At 36.8% G+C, this 16,643-nt stretch overlaps 1 protein-coding gene across 2 annotated transcripts in view; it reads right to left on the bottom strand.

Moving 5' to 3' along the window:
* ZFAND3 (zinc finger AN1-type containing 3) overlaps nt 1-16,643 on the bottom strand; it is a 317,502-nt gene that overhangs the window by 75,135 nt on the left and 225,724 nt on the right. The gene's annotated exons all lie outside the window — the stretch shown is intronic.

Below are 16,643 nucleotides of genomic sequence, written 5' to 3'. Positions count from 1 at the left end.
ACACTAATTGCGCTGTCATCCACACAATTACAGGTAGTTCCAAATCAACTCTGTTAAAATCAATGCAGGAAATTAAGGGCTACTCACAGAAAATGTTTTCAGGTTTCTGTCCACAACAAAAAATATATATATAACATGGGTAACATGTTACAGCAAACAAAATAGTTTTGAGAGTTGACATTAAGGGTCAAAGTTCCTTTCTGGACTTTCTAATGCCTCAGAGTGTGGCTGGCACAAGTCCCCATGACTCACTGTAAACCTGACTCCCATTTTTCACCTTTCTTCTTCTTTCCAAACAACAGAGTAGACAGAGGTAGTAACTAAAGAACAAGGTGAGAAAGCCTCTTCATGATTGTGGGTTCTATAGATAAATGTAGTATGTACATGTGTGTGTTGACCGGGACTGAGGTTGGGACAATAAATGTATTTCTAAGCACAGAACAATTAAAACCATTCTCTTCTAGCCTGTATCAGTGGCAACTGAGTTTGGGTTTATTAATGTCTAAAAAAATTACAAAGTTCCTTGCTTAATACGACAGGTTCTTGGGATTCTGAGCCAGATGATATCAAGATTAACCAACCTGAAATAACTTGTAGCCAATCATCATGAATGCTTTTTGCTTTCTTTTGCTAAAGCAAATTAACTGAATTTTTTCAAGTTTCTTAATTATCCGGAGATATTTATTAATAGACTAACATTTTGCATTTGATATTACATTCAGAGGACTTTTTCCTTAAAAAACGTCAAGTTTCAACAATTTAAAGTTTGGAGTTTGCATGTGAATAAAGCCTCTGGTAACCGGTTTATGACTAGAGAAGAGTGAATATTCTACCTTTTCTTCTAGGGATGTTTCTATTCTTGTATTAAAGGTGTCATACATAATGCAGCACTATGGATCACATTTGCAATTCCACATAAAAGCCATGAAACTATATTCTTCAGCTGTATTTCCAACAAGTAGAAATTGTTACAGCATTTGCAATACGGTAGTAGATTTTCCTGGGGAAAGAGTACTGACTGCAGCCCTATAAAGTTGAAGACATGGGTCAAATCTGCATACTCACTTCACTGTAACCTGTAAAAACAGGAGTAAATAAAGATACCCCATTAACTATCAACACACACATTTCAAAGTGAAGCACCAGAATTCTTATATTTTTCCAGTCTCCTATAGAGTTACTGAGCATGTCAAAAAACCCAGGGCTACCTACTCATGTAGTGGTCAATCCCATCGGCTAGTTGAAGACTACAACTCAAGGAGGAAGTCAAGAACAGTGGTTTGGAGGATAGCTGCATTTAGCCTTTCATGCACTGAAAATCCACAGCTGAGTAAATACAGAAAAATACCATTTCTTCTTAATCTTGAAATAGAGATCAACAATCTACTCTGAAAAGTTTTGTTAAAATAGCTGTGACGACTGGTTATTTTTGGCTTCTGGTTCCACTAGCCCTCACTGGCTGCAGTTAATCATGTGCTAAAAACCTTCAACACAGATAATAGCACATCAATTAGAAAAAAATAGACTACCATGGAGTTGGTCAGCTAAAAATTGCCACGCAATAATCAAATATTCTACTATCAGTCCTTTCATAGTAACTATAAAACATTAATACAAAAAAATAGCCATTCCTTTTGTAGATTTGTAACACTTCAATTTTCGTACTTAATTAACATGACATTTACATAAAAGTATCTAATTATTTTATCAACTAAAGGCACTGTGGGCTAATTGAAAATGCATCATCCTTTTTTAACCAGCTTGTCAATTCCACTCTATCATAATCTGTACATTGTTTACCTTTGTAGCATCTCACTTTTCCAGGCTCACAGTTCTAAAGGTAATTTTGGACAACAAATTAAAGGGCTACAATTCTCTCCCTTCTGTAGAGATTCAGAATATCTTTTTTTTTTTCCTCCTAAGCCTCCCTGGGCAGAGAGAGATTCAGGATATCTTATCAAGAATTTATTGATGGGGCTTCCTCTTAAAAAAAAAAAGAAAAAAGGACAAAATAAACCTCAAAAAATCTATGCAATGGAGATAATGAAATAAACTACACTGTTTCCTGATGTGTCCATGTTAAGAATGTAAAATTATCTTCAAAAAATTCAAACAATCTATATTTCTTGAGCAGTAAAATATTCCTTCTTTTACCTTCAATATACACATGGAGATTTAAAATAGCAAAGAACTGACATTATTTAACGAGTATCAGGTACACAGTAGAATGCACAAGAAAAGTAATCTCTTCAGAAAAGAAAACCCTAATCTCCAACCTCACCCTAAACCTGGAATTCATGAATTGTTTTAATCAGAAAGGACACACCTAGTCTGTCTATATAATTGAGTTTGAAAAGCCCCATCGATTAAAAACAAGGATACATATAGTGAGTTGGAATCTAAGTTTACAGAAATTCTTCAACACACAGATAATAGCCCTCTTATTTCTCCAAATGAAACTTCCAAATTAAACCATTTACAAAACTTTTTAAGGAATCTAAGTGTTAATCTCCCGGAGTTAGAAGTTCTAATCCTAAGTCAGTACATGATCTTTCACACTATTTAAATCTAAATTAGTAATTTATGAGAAGGGAATTTTCAAAGTGGGTCAAAAGTTGCAATTGGTAGCTTATCTATTTTGCTAATAAGGGTGTCTTTCTCAACAAAATCTTATTACCACTCCACCTTAACTCCCCTGAACAATTACAGGCATACCTCAGAGATATTATGGGTTTGGTTCCAGACCACCGCAATAAAGCAAATACGGCAATAAAGTTCGAGTTGCACAAATTTTTTGGCTTCTCAATGAATATAAAAGTTATGTTTATACTATGCTGTAGAGTCTATTAAGTGTGCAACAACATGATGTCTAAGAAACAATGTACATACCTTAATTTTAAAAAACTTTATTTCTAAAAAAAATGCTAATGATCATCTGAGTCTTCAGTGATTCATACTCTTCTTGCTAGTGAAGGATCTTACTTCAATGTTGATGGCTGTTAACTGATCAGGGGGTGGTAGCTGCTGAAAAATGAGGTAGGTGCAGCAATTTCTTAAAAAAAGAAAATGAGGCCGGGCGCGGTGGCTCACATCTGTAATCCCAACACTTTGGGAGGCCGAGGGAGGCGGATCACAAGGTCAAGAGATTGAGACCATCCTGGCTAACACAGTGAAACCCCGTCTCTACTAAAAATACAAAAAAATTAGTCGGGTGTGATGGCGGGCACCTGTAGTCTCAGCTAGTTGGGAGGCTGAGGCAGGAGAATGGCATGAACCCGGGAGGTGGAGGTTGTAGTGAGCAGAGATTGCGCCACTGCACTCCAGGCTGGGCGACAGAGCGAGACTCTGTCTCAAACAAACAAACAAACAAACAAAACCAACTCTGCCACATCAACTGACTCTTCCTTTCACAAAAGATTTCTCTGTAGTAATGTTGTTTGACAGCATTTTACCCACAGGACTTCTTTAAAATTGGAGTCAATCCTCTCAAACTCTGCTCTTGTTTTATCAACTAAGTTTATGTAATATTCTAGATTTTTTGTTGCCATTTCAATAATGTTCACAGTATCTTCACCAGGAGTAGATTCCATCTCAAGAAACCACTTTCCTTTCCTCAATCATACGAAGCAGCTCCTCATCCATTAAAGTTTTATAATGAGATTGCAATTCAGTCACCTCATCAGACTCCACTTCTAATTCTACTCCTCTTGCGATTTCCACCACATCTGCAATTATTTCCTCTGCCCAAGTCTTGAACCCCTCAGAATCATCCATGAGGGTTAGAATCAACTTCTTCCAAACTTCTGTTAATGTTGATATTTTGACCTTCTCCCATGAATCACAAATGGTCTTAATGGCATCTAGAATGGTGAGTCCTTTCTAGATGATCTTCCATTTACTTTGGCCGATCCATGAGAGGAATCAGTATCTATGGGAGCTATAGCCTTGTAAAATGTAGTTCTTAAATAATTATGACTTAAAAGTCAAAATGACTCCTTAATCCATGGACTACAGAATCAACGCTGTGTTACCAGGCATGGAAACATAAATTTCCTTGTACCTCTCCATCAGAGCTCTTGGGTGACAAGGTGTATTGTCAAGGAGCAATAATATTTTGAAAGGAATCTTTTTTCTCAGCAGTAGGTGTATACAGTAGGCTTAAAATATTCAGTGAATGATGCTATAAACAGATGTGCAGTCATACAGGCTTTGTTGTTCCATTTACAGAACACAGGCAGAGTGGATGTAGAATTCTTAAGTGCCCTAGGATTTTCAGAAGGGTAAATAAGCACTGGCTTCCACTTAAAGTCACCAGCTACATTAGCCCCTAACAAGAGGGTCATACTGTCCTTTGAAGCCAGGGACTGATTTTTCCTCCTGTAAGTCCTGGATGGCATCTTCTTCCAACAGAAGGTTATTTTGGCTATTTTGAAAATCTGCTGTTTAGTGTAGTCACTTTCATCAGCGATCTGAGCTAGGTATTTTTGTTAACTTGCTACAGCTTCTACATCAGCAACTGCTGCTTCACCTTGCACTTTTATGGAGATGGCTTCTTTTCTTAGCCTCATGAACCAACCTCTGCTAACTCCAAGCTTTTCTTCTGTAACTTCTTTACTGGCATGGTAGTCCTCATGCTAGTATTTTCTGTCTTGAGAACTTTTAAAGCTTAAAAATTACTAAGGACACTAAAAAACTTTTGTTTATGTGTCTTACATCATTGATATTTATCCCATATGAAATTATAACTTGACAAAAATGTTTTCATTTAAAATTAAAATAATTACACGTCAACATAAAAACTTAACTCTTTTATGAAAAATAACTGCAACTTAAAAAATAATGAGAGTGGCCTGGCTTAAAGGAAGATACTTGGATTTTCATGTCTGTATCTGTATTTAATCTGTTTATATGAATATGAAGAAAGCGCACTATTACATAAATATGTAGTTGGAAAAGGAAAGATCTCATGGATGCCCTAAGAGGGACTTGGGGACTTCTATGGGTCTTTGGACCACATTTGAGAACCACTGGTATAGAACCAGTGAACCTAAAGGTTAATATAAGATCCAATTTCCCCATACTCCTTACGTGCCAACTGACTTATTTCTAGTCTTGCAGAAACCAACTGATGTACTAACCGTAAATAACAGTAAAAGGGTTTCCCAGTCTCAATAAAATGTGAATATTTAAGTAAATAAAGGCAAGGGATAGTGGAATAAGCTAGTTAAAATTTCAAACCAAGACATTCCATTTCTGCTACGTATGTAAGAAGAGTAAAAACATGGTTCATGGAACTCTCAAAGGATTCTGGGTAAGCAGTTAAATATGTTCAATTTTAGTTTTTCAGATGTAATCTCTCACCTAGAATCCTATACCTTTCCATATGTTAAGATGCTGACAAACGCTTACCACTGATACTTCAAAATGTGATAAAGTCCAACAGCAATTAACAGTGACATTCTAAGACATCATCACCCTCTTGGGGATAAAAATAGAATAATCCCCATTTTGTTACAGGTCAAAATATCACCTGGCTAATAAAATCAGTACTAATTTTAGACACTGTTTTTCTCTTGTGACAAAGCATATTTAATACGAATACAAAATCAGGGGCTGTCACCTCTCCAATTTAGGCTTACTTTTGACTATTTATAGGCTTAACTAAGACTCAACTCCGATTTCTAGATTTGCATCATTTGCATTTTACCATCAACACAAGCATGATTGTCATAACAACATTAATGGAGACACCACTCAGCACTGGAAGAGTTTTTTTTTTTTTTTCAAACATAGTTCAGCTAGCAAGAGTATTATAAATCTCAGCCTGCAGCAGCTACTGAAAGAAGGCTGCAACGCTTTCCTTAGAAAGGGAAATGACTGGTGCATGTTCTTCCTAAGAGGCTTCAGGAAAAATGAAAAAAAGACATCTATTCAGGCCACAGGTACTGTTCCTTGGACTTGTAAAAACAACTTGGAACACAGGTGCCCTTCTCTTCTGCCTCTTTGCTGAGCCTTTCCCATAGCTAGCTGTACCACAGCTGGAATATGATGAGTGACACTAAACAGAAATTACCTTAGTCCAACCGTCTTGCTTTACAGACAGAAGTGAACACTGTCAGGTCTTAATAATAGGCTCTCTCTTTGCAACTAATAGTTGAAAATGTCACAATTTTAATTGTGTAGTGAAGGGATTATACTGATATTTTAGAATTTTAAAAATTCCTCACTAAGGTGACATCTTATTGTTTTTATTAAATCTAAAGAATCATCTTTTTGATGGATCAAAAAGTGAGATGGTTTATAAAGTAACAGAGGCCATGAACAGTTACATAGTCATTTTTTGGCATTGGCAGCTCTGAATTTTCAGAAAGAAGTTCATAAGCACAATTAAAATATATTTATGTAAGCTTAAAATGGCTGCTTCAACACATTCACATAAATGCCATTATTTTTTTTCAGCCAAACATTTTTATCATAAATAAAGCTTAGATTTCATTTAAAATCAGCACAGTGTCACATATTACTTGTACCTACACAAAATAAAAATATGACAAGTGCAAGAGCTAAAGCTGTGTGAAGTGTGGTTGTTTATATGACCTTTACTTTCACAGAGAAGGACAGAGCATTTAATTTAATAAGAACATTTAAAGAAATCTATATTGGGGGCAGGGGGGACAGTGATGATGTTGCTTGAAAATCTAGTTTGAATATCAGTAATTGTATAATCTCACATGTGACTGAGGTAATCTTTTGGGAAACTAACCTTTCAGATCTGCAGACTTCTTAAGGGACTTTTGAAAATGAGTATTAAAAGCTTGCTAGTATTCTCTCTTGCAAAGGGGAATCTTGAACAGGGAAATTTAGGTGATAAATACCAACGAGCAACAATGGTTATTTTACAACAGGCAAGTGTCTATTTGTACAGAAGACAGAGACAGAGACAGAGACAGAGAGAGAGAGAGAAACAGAAAATGACTCCCATTATTCCAAAAGTCTGAGATGAACTGTTACCACCACAAAGCATCCAAATTTTCAAAATCTGGTAGGGACACTGCCTTTTTTTGAGTTGCTTTGTCTTGGGGTTACTGTATGGTACAGAAAATTATAAAAGAATATTAAGTAGCTATTCAAAAATCAGGTACAGGCAATGAGAAATCCCTTCTTTAATGTATCAAAACACATAAAGTAGGTTTCTAAAAGTAAGAAAAATTAAAAACAAAACTTTTCCTAAATATTTAAATCAGTAACCATTTATTGAGTACTATGCCAGCAGTGTGCTAGGTGTTCTGGGACACAGCAAAGTAGCATAAAATAAAGCCTCTGCTAATTTGGTGCTTAGTCTCTAAACTTGTGCAGAGAGATGACATTCTCTTGCCAAGAACATAGAAGAAGGTTTGAATAAATGAAGACAAACTATATTCCTTTATGAGAAGACCCAAAAGTTTATTAAATGTCAATTATTCTTAAATAAATCTATATATTCAATATAATCCAAATCAGAAGCTACTGATACATACTATAAAGCTATATTCCAGTTTCAGAAATATACAGGTTGACCAATAAAACAAAATAAAGAGCCTAGGAACAGATCTATGTTTATGTAATAGTATTAGCATTTTAAACTAGGACTATTCAATGAATGGTTTTTGCATAACTGGTTATCCACTTGGGAAAAAAAAATAAAGGTAAATCTCTATGCCTTAAATACAAAATAAATTCCAGATGGGCTCAAGAGCTAACGATAGAAAAAGATAAACCATGAAAGCATTAAATACATACAGAAAAATATTTTTATAACTCTACGATTCAGACAGCCTTCTAAGAAAGGCAGAAAACTAGAAGACAAAAGACCAAGAGACTTAAATTAAAGTTTAAAAAATTCTAATGAATACAAGGCACGCAAATGAAAATTAAAAGCCAAGTAACATACCAAAAGAAACTGGCAATATATGTAACAAATACTTTTCCAGAATTCTTTTTTTACATATATGTAACAAATACTTATCCAGAATTTGTTACATATATATGAAAAAATAAAGAATTCCTACAAATCAGTAAGAAAAAAATAGCAAATAAAAAATAAATAAGCAAAGAACAACACTGATAGGCAAATCACTGGAGACTTATAAATTGCTAATAAACATATAAAACAATGCTGAATCTCACTATCAGGAGATGTCTGGAAAACACAAGTTAAAATGAGCTATTCTTTTGCCCAACTTATCAAAAAAAAAAGAAAAAGAAACAAAGAAAAAACCCACCTAATATTGGTAATGCTGTGGTAAACAATCACTCTCAAACATCATTCTTAGGAATATAAAGTCATACAGTCATTTTGGAGGGTAATATTGCCATGCAAATCAAAATTTTAAATATACATGTTCTCTGACGTGTTAGTTCCTCTTCTATGTATTTATCATGGAAAAATAACATATGCACCATTAGCCACGTACAAAAATGTTTACTTGACATGGCTTATAATAGTGAAATATTAAAAACAGCCTCCAGAGAAGAGAGTAGAAAAAAGGATAGTAAGGGCAATATAGAATATTATGCAGGAGTAAGGCAGATCTCCATGTGTAGACTTGGAAAGATCTCTGAAATATATTAAGTTAAAAAGCAAGTTACAAAACAATATATATAGTATGCTGTCATTTATATAAAAATAAAATCTTTTTTTTTTTCTTTTTTTGAGACTAAGTTTCATTCTTGTTGCCCAGGCTAGAGCGATCTCGGCTCACTGCAACCTTCGCCTCCCGGGTTCAAGCGATTCTCCTGCCTCAGCCTCCCGAGTAGCTGGAATTACAGGGGGCTGCCACCATGCCAGGCTAATTTTTGTATTTTTAGTAGAGGTGGGGGTTTCACCATGTTGACCAGGTTAGTCTTGAACTCCTGACCTGGTGATCTGCCCGCCTCGGCCTCCCAAAGTGCTGGGACTACAGGCGCAAGCCACAGCGCCCAGCCAAAATAAAATCTTGTATGTAAACATGTACATAGCTGCACAGAAAAAATACAACCCAAAATGAATAAACAGTGGTTATTTCCGTAAAAAGCAGGAATTGCGTGGTGGTGATTGATGGTGGTGACGTTAGAATATTTTCATGTTCTATTCTATCTAAACCTGTGTCTTTGTAATTCAAAAATTGAGAATATAGTCATGTTTTACTTGCATACTTAAAAATAGGATTAAAAGTTTTGAAAAAGAAAAGCAAGCCAGAAAATGAATAACTTAAAAATCATGGTTTTGCTTTAATCTGGTTCTTATTTTGACTACAAATGGAAGGTCAGATGATACTACCAGTACTTAAACAAGTTCCTACCCAACTGACATTATGGAACAGAAAGAATTTCTATAAGAAAACACTGTTGAACTGCTCAAGTCCTGTATTTTGACAGAGATTAACTTAATGATCTCACACATTGATTTTTGATAAATTATGGCTCTTCACTTCAATACAGCACATAACTGTACATTATTATACTGTACTGCAAAGTATCAATCTTTTCAGAACACAGCCCTAATAAAAGCAGCATGCTTTGCAGAATCAGCTTCGGGATAAATAAATAAATGCACTGGGAAAAAAAACACCGTTAAATTAAAATCAAAAGAGACATTTAAAGTTTGGGCATTCTTCATTATGGGAAAGAATCTTCCACTTTGAGACTATTATATATCAGAAAAACTCCATCTGTTGTATAATTATCTCTGATAAACGGCCTGATGCTTTGAGCTTCATTAGAGAAAAGGGAAGAGAAAGACACACACAGAGAGAACTGTAAATAAATATCCCCACCATATTTCACTTAAAACCAGCCCAGCAGGAAGTCATAAAATATTTTTTAATAGGCAATATTTTCTAAATGCTTTACTAGAAGAAACCAGCCTGTTTTGCCCAATATCTGGCCTCCTGAAGTAGGCATAGTCTGAAAAAGGGAACACTGGTTTCATTTAGAGATTATTAGAAATTTAATTGGTAAAAACAAACAAATCAGAAGTTTAGCCGCTTGGTGGCAGTGATACTAAATTTCCAGGGAACAGATTAAGGCTTGTCAGACAGAAATGAAGATATGTAGCCAATGACGCCCAATGGATGTTCAAAGACCCGGGGCAGTCTAGCAAGGACATCTGTTAAAAGGCACTACCATTTTTAAAAAATCCCTGAGGGAGCTACAATATCACCAGAAACCATTTTCCAAGAAAACAATGGAAATCTCTGTTCAACCAAATTAATTTAACCAGAGGTGGAGTACATTCTCAAATTTCTATTTTGGGAATCAGTGTCATATTAAAGGAAGATCCAGTCAGCACCTGGAAATGAAGCTTTAGTCATTAAAAATCCTCACTAACACGCCAGTTAATATGGTTCTCACTTTTTCTGTATATTTTATTTTACTACAACAAAAGTATGTCTTGGGTGGATGCAGTAGACAAGAGTAGGAAAAAAACCAGAGTCCTGTATTATAGATGCAAAAGGCCCAGAGCTCAGTTGTGGCCCTCTCTTGGGACTTAAGGAGGGTCATTATCTAAACCTCCCTTTTTCATCTATAGAATAGGAAGGAGAATATTTGCCCTACCTATGCTGCACACTGTCAAGATGATTCTAGGAACATGTGTATCAAAGAACTCTGTAAAACAGGGGTTTGCAAACTTTTTCTGTAATAGGCCATTGGGTCTCCACAGCAACTACCCAACTCTGCTATTGTAGCACAGAAGCAGCCACAGACAATACAGTAATAAATGAGTGGGGCTGTGTTCCAATCAAACTTTACTTATAAACACCGAATTTGGAATTTCATGTATTTCCCACATTTCACAAAATATTATTTATTTGATTTTTTTCAGTTGTTTAAAAGAGTAAAAATCATTCTTAGCTTGTGGGCAGCATAAAAACAGGTGATATAGGCTGGATTTGGCCTGTGGGCTATAGCTTGTCAACCCGTGTTGTAAACTATAGTTTTATGTAAGAGCTGGTTGCTGTTTAATTCTTAGTATGTACCTCCACAGAGCTTAGAAGACTGTTTTGTATGAGATAGGTACTCTCTAACTGCTAGTTTAGAATATCAGACTATTTGAAAACAAGTCCATTTCTTGCCATTAATCTTCCCTCGCAGCAGGTATCAGTTCTCTTCCTCTCCTGCCTAGAAAGAAACAGACCAGCCATGACCCCCCCAACGCCTCCATTTCCATTCAATATGCTAGTGGGACTGGGAAGAAAAATCCAAAAACTCAGGTAGACATGCACATCATGTTACCAAACAGGTCATAAATAGGGATGCTCAGGCCTTTAAAAGCTTAACAACAGAAAAGCTGACTTGTATAAAAAGCTAAGAGGGCATTTCCTCATCTTGTGAGCAGTCATCTGCCTGTACTTGAGAACAACAAAACAACAACTGATTCCAGCGTTCTAACTACAACCTGGCATTATCCTTTCTCTCTGCAAAAGTTGGGTCAAAAAACATAGCTACAAATCACATTTTATCTCCCTTAGAAAAAATCTAAAAACTGGGAGAACAGTAAATAGGCAGTAGCAAAAGCAGAAAGAAATGTTTTATTCTTTTTAAGAGTTTGTCCAACACACCTTCCACTGTATAGCCTAATTTGCATGCAATGTCCTTTAGATCGTAAATCATGATAGAGAATGGCAGCTATGATGTGGTAGCAGAGGCCCAGGCCCTTGGAACCAGAGTGCTCTGTGATCTTGGGCAAGATAATCATCCTGTGCCTCCATCTTCACACCTGTGAAATGGATACAATAGAAGTACCTGCCTTACAGGGTAATTATGAAGATGAAGTAAGTTAATACAGTTGATCCTTGAACAAGAGCAGTTTGAACTGTGTGGGTCCACTTAGATGCACATTTTTTTCAACCAAATACAGATGGAAAGTAAGTATTGCCCACATATATGGAGGGCCAACTTTTCATATAAGTGGGTTCCACAGGGCTGACTGTGAGACTTGAGTATGCACCGAATCCCCTGTGTATAATGAGGGATGATTGTGCATATAAGGTACTGGGAACAGTGCCTGGTACTTAGTAAGGATACTTGTTGTGAGCCGTTACCATTATTACAGCATTTAAATGCTGTAACAAGTCCTTTAGTCACTATTTTAATTTTCTTTACATATTTTTGGAAAAGGCTTCCAATGGCTAAGCTCCATGGACTCTTCTGCAGACACACAAAGTTTGGGACAGGGAGACATATGTTTATGTTCAGATACAGAAATATCACTTAGAGCTTTTAGGTACCTGCTTCATTTACCTGCAGGGAAGTGTATTAAGAAATTCTTTTGGGTAAAAATTAGTCCTGTTTCTATTTTTGTCAATAGTTATTGCTCTATCTGCAGTCTTTTCAAAAGAAAATGTACCCAGACTCTCACCACTTTCTGTTGATATGTTCATAGTTCAGGTTCATGTTGATAGTAAGAAGCTGAAAGTAGATTTAAGCAATATCCATTTTCTTGTATATTAGGAAAAAAAATAATAAAACCTTCCACAAGCCCCAAACAAAATGTAGCACTTCTAGCTCTATGCAATAATAATGGATCCATAACTACTGAATAGTTTACAAATTTCATGGTACTTGGATTTGGCATCCCAAATTCATTTTCCAACAACTGCTACATCTTATTTCTCAACATCTCTTTAGGGGAAGCTAAGAAGGAACCCACAGATGAAATTCTGGTCCCTTGAGGATACTAAAATATCAACATAGGCAATCTCCTGCTGCCTCTTCCGCCATCCTTTGTCACCTTGGTAGATCACAGCTTAAAAAATTTGCAAGATGTAGATGGATCAGGCTGTCCAGTGTCTCACTTGGGTCTTCACTGCTACTAGGCAATCACTTTATCTCCCACTGATTTTTAAAGCATCCACCCTGACAGCTCTTAACAAACTCAGGGTACTTTTCTTACCCCATATTCTCAACCCCCAAATCTGGCACACATCTTCCTCACTCTAGCACAGCTGCTTTCAACCTAGGTGAGGGAGCAAAGCTGACCTGAAAAAGCTTTGCAAATGACATGCCTGTTAACCACTACTAGCTACTTCCTCCCTTCCACCCCAAAATTCTTATGCACCTGTTTGGGAGAACAAGCCAGACTCCCAGAGAGAGACATATGTAGTCAAAAAGGTGACCTCCTTATGTATAAAGACCTAATCTTACTCATTTCTGTACTCAGCACTTAACTTAGTGTCTAACATATAGTAGACACTCAGCAAAGATTGCTAAATGAATATACAAACCACTGAAACAGTTTATTAAATAGTTTATTTAGGTAATCCCTCTTACGATCACCAAATCCAAGTGCCTCTTTGTCAGTTTACAGCCTTGGTAGCATTTTCATAATATTGTGACAATATCTTATAGTGACTGAAAGCATAGGCTCTAGATCCAAATTCATGTGTTAAGAGCATGGGCTTCACTGCCTTGCAATAGCTCTATAACTTTGGGCAAAAAGTTAATGAACCTCTCTAAGCTTTAATGTCCTCATCTGTAAAAACAAGTATAATAAAAGCACCTACCCTAATAGGCTATATTGAAAATTAAATGTTACCGCATCTAAAGAACTTTGAAGAATGTCTAGAATATAGCAAATGTTTCATAAATGTGAGCTAACATTATTATCTAAATTGAAATTTGTTCTTTGGCTTTTGTGACCTTGCCCACTATCATTCTCCTCCTGACTTCTTCAGTTGCCTCCTCTATCCTTTTTGCTCCTTAAGTGCAGAAGTTTCACTCACAGGTTTATCCTCACTGCTTTTCTTTTCTTTTCTTTTTTTTTTTTTTTTTTGAGATGGAGTCTCACTCTGTCGCCAGACTGGAGTGCAGTGGAGTGATCTCAGCTCACTGCAACCTCACCTCCCGGGTTCAAGCGATTCCCCTGCCTCAGCCTCCCGAGTAGCTGGGACTACAGGTGCCCACCACCATGCTCGACTAATTTTTGTATTTTTGTAGAGACGGGGTTTCACCATGTTGGCCAGGATGGTCTCGATCTCTTCACCTTGTGATCTTGCATCGGCCTCCCAAAATGCTGGGATTACAGGCGTGAGCCATGTGCCCAGCCCTCCCTGCTTTTCTTTGCTCTCACCCTTGGCAACCTCACTTAATACCTATGGCTTAAACTATCATCTCCATGTGGATGAAGCCAATCTTGACTTCACTCCTCTGAGCTCCAACTCAACCTGCCCAGTTGCACACAATACAAACTTAAGTTATCACCATATCTCCAACTGGCAAATCTCATTTCCCTAGATCTGTAGAAACTTGAGGAATTCGGAAAGAGATTAGCTTCAGAGAGTGTAAGTCTAAGAGAAACATACAATGGTTCAAAGCAATGATGTCACCAAGAAGAGAGAGAAAGGAAATGAAGCTAGTAGAACTAGACATCTTTAATCAGGCTGAAGGTATTCATATTTAAAAAAAAAAAAAAAAAAAAAAAAAAACCATAGCAGTCTACAGTGGCCTAAACTGGCAAGTAACTCTTGGTTATGATGTGGATTTCCACATATCTTAATGACAGGGAGAGAAAGCATTCCTCTTGCCCACACAAATATTATTCTCTGTGACAGTTGTATTTCACATTGTGAATTAACTGATTAAAAGTATGAACTCTGAAGCCAAATGCCTAAATTTGAATCCTGGTTCTGGTATCTACTCGTTTGTGACCACAGGCAAATTACTTAATCTTTTTGTGTCTAATTCCTCATCTATGGAATGAGTATAATGACACTATCTACCTCATTGGGTTATCATGAAAAACAATGAGAAAATATGCATGTAGAATAATGTCTCATATATAAAGTGCTCAATAAATGGTAGCTACTGTTATCTCAGCCTCACATGCATTTTGGTGGCTTGAATTGATTTGTGGTGGCCCGATCCTGGTATGCACAAATCCAATCCAGTTTCCATCAGATGAGATCCTGATCAACTTTTTCCTTAGACCAGGAGTTCTTAACCCAAGGGCCATAAAAAGCTGTAGAGAAATTTTATGCAAAATTGGGTATAAATGGATGGCATATATTTTTCTAGGACAAGGGGCCACAGCTGTCATCAGCTCCTCAGTAAGTACATGATCTTGAAAAGATTTTTTAAAACAAAACAAAATCTACTGCCTTAGCATGACCACTACCATTTTCACTGTTTTTTTTTTTTTTTCTCCTCTTATATGATTTCTACACCTGCCTTGGCCTCTATTCAATAAGTTATAATATTAAAAAAAATTCTCTCTTTGCAATGTTATTCCTGTTTAATCCTTTCCATTTTCAATACAACCAAGGTTACTTCTCCAAAGAACTGTAATAATATCACTTCCTCTGCTCAAAAACATGGCTACTGTCTCAAGTCCAAATAGCTTAGCTGGACATTTAGCCTCTATGTCTTGGCCACGACTTACCCTTTCAGCCTTGTCTTTCATTCTCTTCCACAAATGGCCCTAAGACAGTCATTTGCCATTGAGAAACTCCATGCAGCTTTCCTTCCACAGTTCATTCTACTCTGTCTAGTATGTCTCTTCACCACCTTCTATCCATCCTGACCACCACTTCCTCAGTAGGTCAATGTCCTTCAACAGCTGCTGTCTTTAATACATAAGGACCAACATGGGTGTATGCAAACATGTATCAGGGTTTGTCAAGCTCAGCATTACTGGCATTGTGAGCTGAATGATTTTTTGTTGCAGAGGACTGTCCTATGTGATGCAGGACATTTAGCAGCATTCCTGGTCTCCAGACATTATCAAATGTTCTGGGGCTGTGGGGTGGGAGATCACTCTTGGTTGATAACCACTGATAAACTATAACAAATATGTTTAATTTCCCCTTCAAATTCTTTGAGGACAAAGACTATGACCTTGCTTATTTTATATTCTCAATATTACCAAATACAGCAGTTTATGACAGATTTAGATAAATATTTGTTTTCTGCTAACCTTTCCAAAGTTAGTATACAGAACACAGAACATTCTAACCTACTGTGTTTCTAGATATTCATGAAACTTGAAATACTAAATTTCAACTTAGCTTTCAAAGAAAAAAAAGGCCAGGTCTCACAAGGCTGCAGTGTAATGGTGAGACCATAGTCCACTGTAACCCTGAACTCTCGGGCTCAAGAGATCCTCCTGCTTCAGCTTCCCAAGCAGCTGAGACCATAAACACACACCACCACGCCTGGCTAATTTTTTTTTTTTTGGTAGAGACACGAGTCTCACCATGTTGTCTAGGCTGGTCTCAAATTCCTGGCCTCAAGCAATCCTCCTGGCTTGGCCAAGTAGAGCTTTTAAAAGGCAAAAACTACTATGTCATAATATCCCTATAATTTTCAACAAATACTATCAACTATATTTGTGCCCTAAAAGAGATGTATGTTTCACATACCGCCAGGGATGGGGGATGGAGGGAAAGAGATGTATATTATGACATTATAAAAATTAAGCAGACTATGGGCTGGGCATGGTGGCTCATGCCTGTAATCCCAGTACTTTGGGAGACCGAGGTGGTTAGATCATTTGAGGTCAGGAGTTCGAGACCAGCTTGGCCAACATGGTGAGATCCTGTTTCTACTAAAAATATAAAAATTAGCCAGGCATGGTGGCAGGCACCTGTAATGCCAGCTACTCAGGAGGCTGAGGCAGGAGAATCACT

Source organism: Pongo pygmaeus, chromosome 5, assembly GCF_028885625.2.
Source record: "Pongo pygmaeus isolate AG05252 chromosome 5, NHGRI_mPonPyg2-v2.0_pri, whole genome shotgun sequence".
In the NCBI taxonomy this organism is placed as follows: domain Eukaryota; kingdom Metazoa; phylum Chordata; class Mammalia; order Primates; family Hominidae; genus Pongo; species Pongo pygmaeus.
The sequence above is the reverse complement of the archived record's forward strand: the minus strand, read 5'-3'. Positions and strand labels throughout refer to the sequence as shown.